General features: G+C 53.4%; 1 pseudogene; it reads right to left on the reverse strand.

The window, feature by feature from the left end:
- Nucleotides 1–721: 721 nt before the first annotated feature.
- LOC129638473 (PI-PLC X domain-containing protein 1-like) lies at nucleotides 722–9470 on the reverse strand (annotated as a pseudogene).
- Between the last annotated feature and the right edge of the window lie 3225 nt (nucleotides 9471–12695).

Consider the following 12695-nt stretch of genomic DNA (forward strand, 5'->3'; position numbering starts at 1 on the left):
ATAGTGACCTGAAGGCAGAGTCCCAAAGACTAGCAAGGAGAGATAAGAAGGCCTTCTTAAGTGAGCCACCAGGGAAGCCCCTTATCTAATAAAAGGGATTTCTCAGTGGGATTGCTATGCGCTCAGTCCCCTCCTATGGACACTATGTCATAGTGCCTCCTCCCCTCCCCAGCTGGGGGGTCACCGTCTGCTAGTCTCAGTGCCCAGGGGGAGGCGGCCACCCCAGCCTCTCCCATGGGGAAGCCACAGACCCGAGAACCAACAAACCCGTTGGCCCAGATGAATTTGCCTGCAACGGTGTTGGTATGGCCGGTGGCTGACCCTGGGCACTGGCCCCGCACCCATGCGCAAAAGTAGGGGAGCCCCCACTGGGTCAGCTTCTCCAGGGACTAGGCCGGGTGGACGCGGACAAACTCCAGGTTCTCTGAGTACACTCACCTTTAATCATCACCTCACACCCTGCAGTCACCGAGAGACACACGGAGGACCGAGGAGACCATGGACCCTGCCACCTGGCCCACCTCGGCAGTCACCCACATTCAGTGGATGCGCGGACGGATGACAAGCCCCAAAGGACAGGGCTGAGAATGGCCTCCACAATGCCCAGCTCCTCAACGTGCCAACGGACAGCCCCGAGGCACTTCCGGTTCAGGCCGGTGACGTCACAGGACGTGACTGAGACGCAGCCTCCATGATACCCAGCTCTACCCATGTGCCTCCCTCAGCCCCGAAGCAGCTTTCGGTTCAGCCCAGTGACATCACAGGATGTGAACAAGGAGCTGCCTCCGCAAGGCCCAGCTCCTCGGTGCGCCATCCCTCAGCCCTGAGGCGGCTTCCGGTTAAGGACTGTAACGTCGCAGGACATGACTGAGACGCAGCCTCTGTGATGTCCAGCTCCACACATGCACAGTACGTCAGCCCGAAGCAGCTTCCAGTTCAACCCGATGATGTCGCCAACCCGTCGGCCCAGATGAATTCGCCTGCGACGGTGTTGGTACAGCCGGTGGCTGACCCCCGGCACTGGCCCTGCACCCATGCACAAAGGTAGGGGAGCCCCCACTGGGTCAGCTTCTCCAGGGACCAGGCCGGGTGGATGCAGACAAACTCCAGGTTCTCTGAGAGGTTGATGCCGGCCACCATCAGCCTGCCTGGGACAAGAGAGGGGCTGCTGTTCATGGTGCCAGCTGTGGGGTCAGCCGCCCACGTGTGCAGCCACTAACCCATGGAGTCATGTGGCCAACCAAACCGTGTGGGCACCGACTCACGTGGTCACCCACCCATGGGGTCACTACCCCATGCAGTGATCCCTCCACTGGCCACCAAGCCCTGTGGGCACCCACCCATGTGGTCACTAACCTGTGAGGACATGCGCTCACCTGCCCACATGATGACCCACTCACACCGTCACCCGCCCATGGGGTCACCCACTCTCCGGGTCAGCAACTCACATGGTAACCCACCCTGCACTCAGCAACTCAAACCGGTCACCCACCCACACAGTCACCCACCCACACAGTCTCCAACCAACATGGTCTCCCGCCCATGTGACCAGTAACCCATGGGGTCACCCACCCACACAGTCACCCACCCATGTGACCCCTAACCCATGGGGTCACCTGCCCACGCAGTCACCAAGCTGTGCCATCACTCACCCAGATTCTGGCCTCCGCAGAGGTCAGAGATTCAGATGTCCGACAGAGACCAAAGTTCAGACAGCAGGGGCTCACAGGGGTGTTGATTCATGAATTTCTCCTGTTACAAAGGGCAGGTGGGCTGGACAGTGACCCCAAAGATGTCCATGTCCTGGCCCCGTGTGGTGGACACAATAATGTCCACATGGATGTCCACATCCTGCCTACATCCTGACCCCCTGTGGTGGACACAGTAACGTCCCCAAGGATGTCCATGCCCTGGTCCCCATGTGCTGAACAGAATAACGTCCCCTAATACATCCTGTTCCATTTCTCCACGTGAACCCAAAGCCAGCCCCATGCGCTAGGACATGCATGTGGCCAGGTGTCCCGGTTTGAAAGCAGCACTCCCCTGGGTGGCTGCAGCTCTTCATGAGCTCCAGGTACTGGACAAGGTCTCAGGGCTTCACCTGGTTCCCCCACCAGTAGGGGATACCGGGCCACAGTTCTGCATGCTGACTCATGGATGCCTTGTCCTTGTACGACAGGATGACCTGCTGGCCCTGGGACCACAGCTGGTGCAGAGTCAGCACCTCCTAGGGGGAGAATCATCCGGGTGCCCATGAGACATGTGCACAGGGGTTATTGGGTGCCCTGTGACACAATGTGTCAGTTATTGGGGGTGTCCGAGAAGCTACAGTGATGTGTGGATTATTAGGGTGTCTATGAGCAGTGATGGGCTGGTTATTGGGTTCTCTGTGAGAAGAGACAGTCATGGGTGGGTTATTGGCATGTCTGAGTAGAGACACTAGTGGGTCGATTACTAGGGTGTCTGAGTGGAGACGGTGATGGGTGGGTTATTGGGGTGTCTTGAGCAGTGATTGGTAGATTTTGGGGGTGTTTGAGTGGAGACAGTGGTGGGTAGATTACTTGGGTGTCTTGAGCAGTGATGGGTTGATTATTGGGGTGCCTGAGTGGAAACAGAGGTGGATGGATTATTGGGGTTTTTGATAGAAAACAGCAGGTGGATTACTGGGGCATCGTGAGGCATGATTGATGGATTTTGGGGGTGTCTGAATAGAGACCAGGCAGGGTGGATTATTGGGGGTGCCTGTGACCAGTGATGGGCTGGTCATTGGGGTGTTTGAGTGGAGACAGTGGTGGGTGGATTACTGGGGTTCCATGAGCAGCATCACCTGGTGCCTGAATCAGCCTCACACAGCGAGCAGATAGTCTGATTACAGTGAGGCCTAGTGCTCCCACCACCCCCGCTTCCAAGAGCATGGGGAGCCTGTGGCCCCTGCTCACACCCCACGGGGACACAGCATGTCCCCAAAGATGTTCTTGATGCAGCCCATTAGGTACTCGTGCAGGTCCTGTATCATGCCCTCGAAGTTCCTGCATGCCAGGATAACCACTTCCTGGGGGTGCTTCTCCAGCCACTCAGATCTCCATGATCATGTCCTGGGTGGGGTGGGGTGAAGGTCCTTGTAGTGAGAAACAGAGGGTCATGGGTGGGGAATTCCCCCAGCACAGCCACTCTACAGTCAGGTTGGGGTGTCCTGACACACAAAGACATAAAGCATGTCTTTATGTCATGCTCCCAAGGGACCCAGCCTCTCCTGAGTGGCAGTGGGGAGCCGTGGCATTGCTCTGGTGTGCTGGTGTGTGTGTGTGTGTGTGTGTGTGTGTATGTACACACTCCAGTAGGTACAGGTGCACACACAGGTGTGCATGTGTTCAGGGTCTGTGTGTGCACGGATATGCATGTGTGTGTGCATGCACAGCAGCAGAGAGCATTGCTTATCATACTGTGTGAAGTCTGTACTCCAGCGAGCGGATGAGGCCAGGAGGGTACATGTACACTGAGGCCCAGGACAGAACCTCCAGACCCCAAGGGTCTTTAGGTTCTGTGGTGGGGGCACTGGGGTCTGAGGCCAGAGTGAGACATTGAGTGATTTGGCCAGCAGCCAAGAGAATGGACTGGACACTCCAAAACTGGACACAGGAAAAGATGTGTCAGGGACCTGGTATAGCCAAATTCTGGGAAACACCCCAGAGGCCAGGGGTGCAGTTGTGAGTTCAGAAACGCACGTTGGTCGGGAATTCTGAGTGACTGATGCCAGAGGTCAGCCCTTTCATGCCTGGAGTGGACGTGTGTCTGTCCCATTAGAGGTTCTCCCCTTAGAGGTCAGCCTCTCCTGTCTGGAGTGACTGTATGTCCATCTGAGTGGACGTGTGTCCGTCTGAGTGGATGTGTGTCCGTCCCCTTAGAGGTCAGCATCTTCTAACTGGAGTGGACCTGTGTTGTCCCCTTAGAGGTCAGTGTCTTCTTACTGGAGTAGACCTGTGTTGTCCCCTTAGAGGTCAGCCTCTCCTGCCTGGAGTGACCACATGTCCACCTGAGTGGACGTGTGCCCATCCCCTCAGAGGCCCTCCCCCTCCTGCCTGGACCAGACGTGGGTGTCCCTGGCTGGCGGACGCCCCCCCCGTCCGTACCCCTGCCCCCACCCCCACCTCCATGAGGGCCGTCATGTACACCATGTGGCCAGAGTGCAGGTTCCTCTCGGTAGCCTCCTCCATGTGCTGCATCTGCAGGTCCTCACGCCAGCATCCAGGTGCTTCATGATGCTCAGCACCTGCACACAGAGGTTGGTCATCTGTGCTGGGCACAGAGGGCAGCCCCCACCTCAGGGGCTGGGCATGCACTGAGGATGCCCAACTGAGGGCCACATCGGCCACTGTGAAATCAACCATGTTGGTGCTGCTGGGGTTGAGGCACTGCTTCTGGGAACGGGGTCCCCAGGGTCAATGGTCATGTGGAGCACAGAGCCCGGGTCGAGATTGTGGTCTTGGGGGGGTGTTCCTGCAGAGTCCAGCCTCACACTCCTTCAGGCAGTCCCTGGGTGGAAGCTCCCTGTGGGCTCAATGCCAAGGCTCCATGACACTCAAGCTGGACCCTTGGACATGAGGACACACTAGACCCACAGAGATCTGTGCCCACCCCCACAAACAGCACTAGGAAAGGCAAAAAGGAATCAAGGGAAGAGAACAAAAGGGCAAAACATCTGTCCACGACACAAATAAGACAGGAAAAAGCAAAAAATAACTTTAACATACATTGAAAATTGAAAGTTGCTCAGTTGTTTCCAAGTCATTTTGATCCGGTGGACTGTAGCCCACCAGACCCCTCTGTCCATCGAATTATCCAGGCAAGATTACTGGAGTGGGTTGCCTTTCCCTTCTCCAGATCTTCCCAACCCAGGATCGAACCCACATCACCCTCATTGCAAGCAGATTCTTTACCAACTAGCCACCAGGGAAGCCCTAATATAAATTTGTAACAGAAAATGTACTGTGTCCTCTACGAGGAGTCATAATGGAAAAAGAAAAAAAAAACATAAGGATAAAAAAGTGGGGAAGAAAATAATAGATTCTCTCTATCCAAAATAAAAGAAAAAGCAAAAACTAATATTAACATAAACTAGTAGCAGAAAATGGTACTGTATTCTCTACACAGAGTCATAATAGAAAAAGAAAAAGATATAAGAATAAAAAATGGGAAAGGATGTCACAGCCCCACCCCCCAATCCAAATTAAAAGAAAAAACAAAGACTCATATGAATATTGTCAGCTATTGTCAGGCACTTGCCATCCACTACAAGGATTAAATGCAGTGCTGCTGCAGCCGCTGATCTTAAACACCCCCTGAAAGACCACCACATGTGCCCCCCACCCCATACACACCCAGGTCTCTTTGGGAGCCATACCACTTGAGACCATGGCACCGAGGTCCCCCAGTATGGAGGGGACCCTGCCCTGGAGGGATGCAGAAGAGAGGGACCCAGCACCAAGGGGCCCTCCGAGCAGAGGGACCCCAGTCCTGCAGGACTCCTGGGCTCTGGTGGACCCCCTGCTGCTTGCTCCCTTCTCTGGGCGTGAGCTCTTAAGGCCAGGCTTAGGCACCTGATGCAAGCAAGAATGTAGTTGTTCCCATTCCAGCCCTGGCTCTCTGCCAATCAGATCCCCTGAGGAGGATTCCAGCAACCGGGGACCTCCCAGGAGGAAGCAATCACACAGGTAAGAGCTGTGCTTGACAGCCTCTTGTCCTCTTGGGAGGACCAGCCCAGGAGCAGAAAAACCAGGAATATGAGTGCCCCTCAAGTGCGGGTACAGGAAGGCAGGGGCCATCTGTCCTGCCCAGGTGGGCCCCTGCTCCTGAGGGCACCTGAGCCCAGATGGGTTTTCTACCCCATCCTGCATCCACCCCCTGGGCAATGTGTGTGCCAGTGACAGGACCACTGTCAATTGGGTGCCCCCTCCCCACAGACAGGGCCCCCGCCATTGACTCCTCTCCATCCTCCACAATGACTGCCTCCCACCCTGGCTTCTCTGTGCCCCATAAAACCCCCGATCCACCCAGGAGAAGCACTACAGGGGAGGGGTGTGAATGCATGCATGTGTTCTCAGTCACTTCAGTCGTCTCGACTCTCTGTGACCCCATGGACTCTAGCCTTCCAGGCTCCTCTGTCCATGGGACTTCCCATGTGAGAATACTACAGTGGGGTGCCATTTTCTCCTCCATGGGATCTTCCTGATCCAGGGATCTAGCCCAGGTCCCACGCATTGCAGGCTGATTCTTTACCATCTGCACCAGAAAGAAAGTCTCCCTGGAGGGGGTGCTGGGGTGCAAACGTAAACCCACCTCAGAGGACATGGAAACTCAGCTATTGCTTATCTGGGACCAGGAAGGAGCTCTAGTGTCAGCTCAGCTGCACAAAGGGTGGGACCCAGCCTCCCCCTTCCCCTCCCAGCTCCCCCGGCCTCTGTGACTTCAGAGGGTGATGCTGTTAGTCCATGGGTCCCTGTTCTGGCTTCAGGCTGGTTCTACAGTAAAGCTGTGTCCTTTCCTACCTTTCTGGGAGGCTCTCTGGGTTGGAAGATCTCCTGCAGGAGGGCATGGAAACACACTCCAGTATTCTTGCCTGCAGAATCCCATGAACAGAGGAGCCTGGCAGACCACAGTCCATGGGGTCGCAATGAGTCAGACATGACTGAGTGACTAAACAGCAATTCTGCTTTACAGCAGGTTTGTTCTCAATCCCATTTCCCCAAGAGGGATAAGGAAACCGCCCCCTGTGGGTGACACTAGCGGCTGGAGCTGGGTCCAGGGCCCGGGAGTGCCCGCAGACCCTCACCTGGGTGGTGGACCTCTTGAACACCACGGGCAAGGTGACACATGGCAGCACTTTGCCCAGAAGCTGCAGCAGCCTCGACTCCTTGTGAGAGATGGGTGACTTCTTGTTCAGGCAGTAGGTCATTATGCTGTGGCTCCCTGCAGGCAAACCAGGTGGGGGACACATCACCCCCTGAGCCTGTCCTCTGTGCCCCCAAGCTGCCCTAAGGATGCACAGCTATAGCACCGCGGGGTATGGCAGAGTTTGAAAGTCATATCCACTGAGTCCTGGGAACCGAATCTTGTCTCGAAATGGGGGTCTCTGCAGAAGTGTGAAAGTGAAAGTCAATTTATTTAAGGAATCCCGTTTTGGGACAGGAAAGCCTTAAGATGGCTTTTGATTTTATGGTTTGTTGTTTCCCAGGTGGTGCTCGTGGCAAAGAGCCTACTTGCCAAAGCAGGAGGCATAAAAGATGCAGGGGAGATCCCTGGGTTGGGAAGATCCCCTGGGAAGGGAATGACAACCTACTCCATTATTCTTGCCTGGAGAATCCCATGGACAGAGGAGCCTGGCGGGTACAGTCCATGGGGCTGCAAAGAGTCAGACACAACTGAGCACAGAGAGACCCTCTCTAGTTACAAGTGCTTTGAAATTATTCATAGTATTTTCAGGCTCTTTATGACGCCAATGTTGTGGTCATTTATGTGGGGTTTTACTTATTCTTTTCCCTTTTAAATCTGTGTGATCTGTTTCAGAGACAGTGTGGAGAGGTTCATACTTTAGCAGTCACCTGGGGACAATCCAGAAATCTTCCCTTCTGTCTCTGAACATAGGTTTGGACTAGCTTTATTTCTTTCTCTTTTTTTCTTTTCTTATTTATTCTCAGGGTCAAGGGATGGGAAGGAGGATTTACAAGTTCATAATATAATTTGATTTGATGATGTTATGGAAGAGTGGATGGATGGGTGGATAGATAAGTGGATGGATGGATGGATGGATGGATGGTGAGTGGGTGGATGGATCAATCAGTGGATGGGTGGATGATGGATTGGTTTGTGGATGGACGGATGGATGGATGCTGGATGGGTGGATTTATGGATGGATGAGTGGGTGGTTGGATGGATGAGTGGATGGATAGGTGAGTGGGTGGATGGACAGATAGATGAGTGGATGGATGGGTGGATGGATGGATGGGTGGGTCAGCAGCATGTGGTCCATGCACACAGTGGTGTATGAGTCACCATGAAAAGGAGTGAAGTTCTGACACAGGCTACATCGTGGATGGACTTTGAACACACGATGGTCAGTGAGAGAAGCAGACACAGAAGGACACATTTTACCTGTCCATTTATAAGAGATGTCCAGAACAGGCAAATTTTCAAAGACAGAAGCAGATGAGTGGTGCCTGGGCTTGGGGGAGAGGCATCATGAGTTATTTTGTAAGGGGTACGGGAAGGAGAGCGGCCAAGGGCCCCTCTGTGGTCCTGAAGACTCGGAAGCCTCCTCCTTGTGGGGCCCCCACAGCTTTCCCCACGGGGAAGCACCCGGAAGGGCCGAGAGACTGGGTCCACAGTTCCCTGTCTGCTCCACACTCTCAAGGGAAGAGCCGTGTGGGGCCCCTCCTCCCAGGCAGGGTGGGGTGGCCGGCATAGAACCCCACAGCTGTCGAGAGGGTGAGAAAGAGTCTAAAGCTGCCTTCCATAGAAAACAGCACTTCCTGTTTGTCCAACTGTCCATGTGCGCTCCCAGTGGGCAGTGTGCAGTGTCACAGAGCCAGGGCAGGACCCAGTGTCTGCACGGCCAGAGGAGTGCCGGTGGAGAATGGGGCACGTTTGCACCTTGAGGAGGTGAGCAGGGTGCTGTCTGGCAGGGACCCTCCCCTCCCAGGCCACGGTGTCTGGTGGCCACCCCTCAGATGGCCTGAGCACAGCAGTGTCACCCTGGAAGTGCCCGCCACCCTGGTCACCACTGGCCATCCCCAAATCCAGATGCCCGCCTATAGCTGAGCTTTGCAGCACTTTTTGCAACCAAATTGGCTGGAGTCAGAGGTTCCTCATTTTAATTAGGTAGTTCTGGTATCACTTATCGAGTTGTTTTGGGGGCGGGTGGCCCCCTTAAATTTTGGGTCCTCCAGGCTCAAGTGCAGAAGGTGCTGCACAAGCTCTGATGGAAAACGTGGGTGGAAAGGTGAGGGGTCCCCAGGAGTAGGACAGAGTGGCTGAGAAAACACAATCCCGCCCCCCAGGGAGGCCGGCATGTGTCCTGAAGGCAGGCTCTCGGGGGTTCTCGTACCTTCCGGGTTGAATGGGATCAAGTGGACAGACAAGGGAAGGTGCAGGTGTGTGTATGTGTGTGTGTGCAGTATGTGTGCATGTGTGTTTGGTGTGTGTGTGCATGTGTGTTTGGTGTGTGTGTGTGCATGCTTGTGTGTGTTCAGTGTTCCTGTGTGTGCCTGCATGTGTGCATGTTTGGCTCTGAGGCTTCCCACACTTGGACCCGTCTCGCAGCTGCATCCCCTCTGAGCCGAGCATGCGGGGCCTCACCTGGGATGGAGAGGTGGTGCGGGGGCATGTCCCAGAGCCAAGAACTCAGTGCCGACATCCAGTCTGCGTTCACCTTGGTGGCACAAGAAGGATCCGGGCAAGCTCACCTGCCAGCCCATCGGAGGCCCAGCCTGGGCAATCTGGGGGAGGAAATGGGGTGTTGCATAATTAAAACAGGACATACAGAAGACCCGGTGCTGGCGGCGTGGAGGCGTGGCTCTGAGAAACTGGTACCTGTGGACTTCTCTCCAAGAGAAAGGAGGATGGGGTGGTGGAGAGGGGAGAAGTGCTCTAGAGACAGAGAAACAGACACAGAGAGAAATGGACAGAGACATGAAGAGAGACAGACAGTAGGGCGAGGGGGCAGAGAGACACAGGAGGTTAAGTGGGGGTTTGAGGAGGAGCAAGGGAGCGGGGAGACAGGGACCAACAGACAGACCCCAGCAGCTCAAGTCTGCTCTCCCTGAGGCTAGAGCTGGCGACCCCATCCAGAGGGTCCCCCTTTCTGTCACTGTGCACCAGCCCCCTCCTCTTGGGGCTGAGAGGGGCCCAGTCGAGCCTGTGGGCTCCAGGTATGGGGGCTTCCATCCTAGGTGCAGTGGAGCCCAGGCACAAGGTCACACGCCCTTCACTCCCCAGAGGCGGTCTCTCCATCTGGTGGCTGTTGCTGCAGTAAAAGTGACTGCACAGGCTCCCAGGATGAAGCACCCACCTGAGCAGCTAAGAAGCTGGGAATGCCTCCAGTTAGGGTCTGAGTGTCCCCTCTCTCCTGTTATGAGTGGGTGTTCTGTTGGTCTGCATGCCATCAGGACTCCTTTCATGGCAAACACATGCCTGGACCTTTGTATTTGTGTTTAGTGCTCTCCATGGACAGGGGTTGTCTCTATTCTTCGGGTCCCCTCTCTAGTAATAGCCCCTTCTGTTGTCATAGTCCCCCCTCTACATTAATACTCCCCTTCTATTGTCATACTCTCCCCTGTACAGTGATAGTTCCCCTTCTATAGTAACAGCCCCCTCTAATATCATAGTTGGAGAAAGGCATGGCAACCCACTCCAGTATTCTTAGCTGGAGAATCCCATGGACAGAGGAGCTTGGTGGGCTCCGTGCGGTCAGTCCATGGAGTCACAAAGAGTCGGACACGACTGAACGACCAACACTAATGTCATAGGGTTTAGAGTAATAGCCCTCTATTCTCAAAACTTCACTTCTACAGTAACTGTGCTCCGCTACTGTCGTAGTCGCCCCTCTGTAATAATAGTCCCCCTTCATTGTATTACTCCTCTTCTATTGTCATAGCCCCCCTACAGTAATGGTTCCTCTTCTACAGTGTTAGCTCCTCTCTATTGTCATAGTCACAGTTCTCCCTATAGGGTAACAGTTCTCTATTCGAGATCTAATAGAGTAATGAAAGTGAAAGAGAAATTGCTCAGTCATGTCTGACTCTTTGCGACCCCGTGGATTGTAACCTACCAGGCTCTATGGCAACCCACTCCAGTGTTCTTGCCTGGAGAATCCCAGGGACGGGGGAGCCTGGTGGGCTGCCGTCTATGGGGTCGCACAGAGTCGGACATGACTGAAGCGACTTAGCAGTAGCAGCAGGCTCTTCCATCCACGGGATTCTCCAGGCAAGAGTACTGGAGTGGGTTGCCATTTCCTTCTCCAGGGGATCTTCCTGACCCAGGGATCAAACCCGGGTCTCCCACATTGTAGGCAGATGCTTTTAGTGCCTGAGCCACCAGGGAAGGCAAGAGTAATAGAGTCATAGTTCTCCTTTACTGTCATAGTCCTCCACCCCATACACTAATAGTCCTGTCTCTATTGTCATACTTCACTTTCTGTTGTAATAGTCCCCTCTCTGCAGTTAAAGTATCTCCTCTACTGAAATAGCGCCCCCTCTAATGTCATAGTCTTACTATATAGTGATAGTCCCCCCTCTATTGTCAAAGTTCCCCTTCTAGTGCTGTCATAGTCCCCTCTCTGGAATAATAGTCCTCCTTGATTGTGGTAGTTCCCTTAAATTATAATAGTCTGCCTCTAATATCCCCCTTCTAGAGTAAAAGTCCTCCGTTCCTATAATCTGCCTCTACATAAACGTCCCCCTCTACTGTCATAGTCCACTCCCTATTGTAATAAGTCTGTCTCTGTGGTAATAGAGTAATCTATTCTAGTAATCTCCCTCCATCTAGTAATCTCCCTCTGTTGTCAGTATTCCCCTTCCATAGTCAAGTCCCCCTTCTACTGTAACAGTCCTGCCTCTATTGTCATAGTTTCCCCTCTCCACTAATAGTCCCCTTCTGCTGTCCCTAGTGTATATTAATAGTCCCTTTTCTATCTTAGTAGTCCCCACTCTATAGTAATAGTCTTCCTCAATTTCAGTAGTCCCTTTCTATTGTAATAGTCCCTGTCTGCAGCAATAGATGCCCATTTATTATACTAGTCCCCCCTAAGGTAATAGTCCTCTTTCTGTTATAATAGTCCCTCTCTCTTTGTCGTAGTCCCCTCTGTTCAGTAATAGCTCCCCCTACAATGATAGACCACTCTTTACTGTAATAGTCTCATATATGCTATAATAGTCCTCTCTCAACAGTGAGAGTCCTCCTCTATTGTAATAGCCTCCCTCTATGGTAAGAGTCTTCCCTTCATAAACAGTTTTACCTCTTCTGTAATACAGCAAAGCAGAGACATTACTTTGTCAACAAAGGTCTGTCTAGTCAAGGCTATGGTTTTTCCAGTGGTCATGTATGGATGTAAGAGTTGGACTATAAAGAAAGCTGAGCGCTGAAGAATTGATGCTTTTGAACTGTGGTGTTGGAGAAGACTCTTGAGAGTCCCTTGGAGTGCAAGGAGATCCAACCAGTCCATTCTAAAGGAGATCAGTCCTGGGTGTTCATTGGAAGGACTGATGCTAAAGCTGAAACTCCAATACTTTGGCCACCTGATGCGAAGAGCTGACTCATTTGAAAAGATCCTGATGTAGGGAAAGATTGGGGTCAGGAGGAGAAGGGGACGACAGAGGATGAGATGGTTGGATGGCATCACCAACTCAATGAACATGGGTTTGAGTGGGCTCTGGGTGTTGGTAATGGACAGGGAGGCCTGGCGTGCTGCGGTTCATGGGGTGGCAAAGAGTCAGACACGACTGAGCGACTGAACTGAACTGAACTGAACTTCTGTAATAGTCCCCCTCTACAGAATGGTCCCCCTCTATTGTAATAGTTCCCTTTATTATGATAGTTCTCTGTATTGTCATAGCCCCTCCCCTGTGTAAGAGCCCCCATGGTATCAGAGTCCCTCTATTATAAATTTTCCCCCTCCACAGTAATAGTCTCCCACTACAGTAAGG

The sequence above is a fragment of the Bubalus kerabau genome, chromosome X (assembly GCF_029407905.1).
Source record: "Bubalus kerabau isolate K-KA32 ecotype Philippines breed swamp buffalo chromosome X, PCC_UOA_SB_1v2, whole genome shotgun sequence".
Taxonomy (NCBI): Eukaryota; Metazoa; Chordata; class Mammalia; order Artiodactyla; family Bovidae; genus Bubalus; species Bubalus kerabau.